The sequence below is a fragment of the Crocuta crocuta genome, unplaced genomic scaffold (assembly GCF_008692635.1).
Source record: "Crocuta crocuta isolate KB4526 unplaced genomic scaffold, BGI_CrCroc_1.0 scaffold2174, whole genome shotgun sequence".
Classification (NCBI taxonomy): Eukaryota; Metazoa; Chordata; class Mammalia; order Carnivora; family Hyaenidae; genus Crocuta; species Crocuta crocuta.
Window position 1 is genome coordinate 90,237 of NW_027532818.1, and position 2,703 is coordinate 92,939.

Below are 2,703 nucleotides of genomic sequence, written 5' to 3' on the forward strand. Positions count from 1 at the left end.
GTTCCTCTCTCTCAATAATAAATAAACGTTTTTAAAAGTTTTTAAGAACTAAAAAAGAAATTTAAAAACTAAGCTAAGCTTCTGGAATTCTAATAGCTCTCTTCCACTCTTGCCTTCTCCTATACATAAGCTGAAGACAAGTGACGGACCACGGGTGGCAGAAGTAGTGTTGGGCTCTCCACTCAGGGAGCCCCGCGCAGATGGTCTACGTGTCTCTTTAGAGTCCAGAGGGCCCTTAACATGATGCTCAGCTTTGGGGCCGTGGGCAAAACTCTGCGTCAAGAAAAGTCTCATTTCACATCCCCTTGCACCTGTCATTATCTGTAGGTCATTTCCATAACACTTCCTCTCCTCCACGCCATTTGTCCATTTTGCTCATTTCTTTAGGATTATTCGACCATAGATGTATGACAACAGATTAGCAGGCAAATGCAAGACCGGCAAGGATGGCCTCAGTCACTTGCTGGTGCATATCACATCACAGGATGGAAATGGTTCAGAGGCAATGAAACATTTTACTCTACTCTGTTACTGGGGATGTCTCAAAATTCCATTTAATCAGAAAAATATAGATAAGGTACAAAAAGAAATGGGAAGAGAGGATGCTAACGCTAGGCAAAGACCTCTGCTTGCCTGCTCAATTGCCTTTTGCATTTCTGCTAAGAAATCCGAGCCCACCACCTGGAAGTTCATTCTGTCACTGTGGCTTGTTTCCAGAAGGAATACACTGTCAGCGATCCCGATCCCGATGTTTGCACTGCTCCATGAAATGCCTCACCTCCTTTTGGCTCTCAGGTGTTTTCATTTAAAGGGAGGTCTCTTGGGGCACCTGGGTGGCTCACTTGATTAAGCGTCTGACTTCGGCTCAGGTCACGATCTCATGTTTTGTGGGTTCGAGCCCTATATCGGGCTTGGACGCTTAACCGACTGAGCCACCCAGGTGCCTCCCGGGAAGCGGGGAAGCGTCTGACTCGATTTCGGCTCAGGTCATGACCTTATGGTACGTGGGATCGAGCCCCGCATTGGGCTTTGCACTGACAGGGTGGACTTTGCTTGGGATTTTCTCTCCCCTCCTCCCTGTGCTCTCCCCCCCAAATAAATAAACTTTAAAACCCCCCACAACAATATAGAGGATCACCGTGTTTATTCCGGGTCTTCTGAGTCTTCAGGGGAGGCACATTTGGCCAGAAGTGAGCCACCCAGGTGCCCCTGGAATGTGAATCTCGAGTAGAGGAATAGGGAGACTAGTACGGTGAGAAATCATCCCGGTAATGCGGGCGTGCTGATCGGCAATGGCTTCTTTCCATAGTTCTGCTTCCAGGCCTGCAGCCCGTTTCCAAAGTCGGATTGCTGGTCTTCCCACGCTCCCGCACACTCCTGTCTCCTTACCAGAACCCCCCTTTGCTGTAAGTTAGCTGAGGTCTGGTTGTGTTCCTTGCTACCAACAAACACTGGCTGACACGCTCATCTTAATGTAGCTGTGTGATTTGAGGGCCATCTACTACCTGATAGTAGACGATGCTGAAACTACCTCCATACTCGTTCCTTTGTGTTAAAGCCCTGGCAGAGACCGGCAGCATGGACGGGACAAGTAAATCGGGGTGAAATGGGAAAGAATGCAAGGTCTGCGAGATTGGATTCTTCGTGATCTCAGAGGTAACCACATTGGAAGGTTCTAGGTATCCAGAAAGAGGCACGAGTTCACAAGACACTGGGGAGGGGAGAAATGGAGCAAAGAGGAAGCCGGAGAGGCGGAAGGCAGCCCTGCTTTGCCGTTTGCCTCGCGGCGGCCACACACAGGGTCACGCCGGCTGCCACAAGAGGGCGCTGCCAGCACCCCGAGGAGGGTCCGAAAAATGAACGCGGGCCCCAAGTGCCTCCCACTCAGCAGGAGGGTTGGGTGACTGCAGCTCGGACCCAGGAGGAAAACGATTTTAAAAGGCCAGTGACAGGAATGGGAAAGGGGGATGTAGAAGCTTCTACGGGTCTCCAGAAAGGCAACAGATGTGAGGAAGGGGAGGGTTTCCTGGCTTTCTGAACAGCAGGCACATCTCCTCAGGCCTCACCCCCTCAGAGCTCCAATGCCGTTACCTTCAGCAACCAGCTTGGGGTCCAGCGTCCACTGGCATCCTGGGTGGCGAACCAGGGGACATCCCCAGTGTAAGGGTCATTGGCGGCTGGACTGCGTATGGGTCTGTGGGACTTCAGTTGCAGCCTGCCTGGTATTGAGAGGTGAATTCACTGGCGGTGTCCCAAGTCAACTGGCACAGATAGCGGAGGTTCATGTTGACGGGGAGGGAGAAGGGAACACCTGTACTCGCTACGGCACAGTTTTATTGAAGTACAACACAGGTGGAAATGCCGTGGCACAGATCGTTAAGTGTACCTCTCAATGGTCTTCATAAAGTGAGCGTGGCCAACCCTTGCGCTCCCCCTCCCCACCAGCACCCCCTTGGAGGGTAAACCCGATCCCAACGTCTCGAGCATAGAGTAATCCTGCCTGACCTTGAAACTTTTCGTAAGCGGAGTCACACGGTGTATACTGTCTGGTTTCTTTTGATCGATGCCATATTTAAAAATTCAGCTGTGTTGCTGGGGGCAGCGTTGGTTTACGCATGCTCATCGCTCGGTCATATTTCATCGGACGAATATGCCACAGTGTATGTTTCCATTCTACCCACACGGGACATTATGGATATTTGA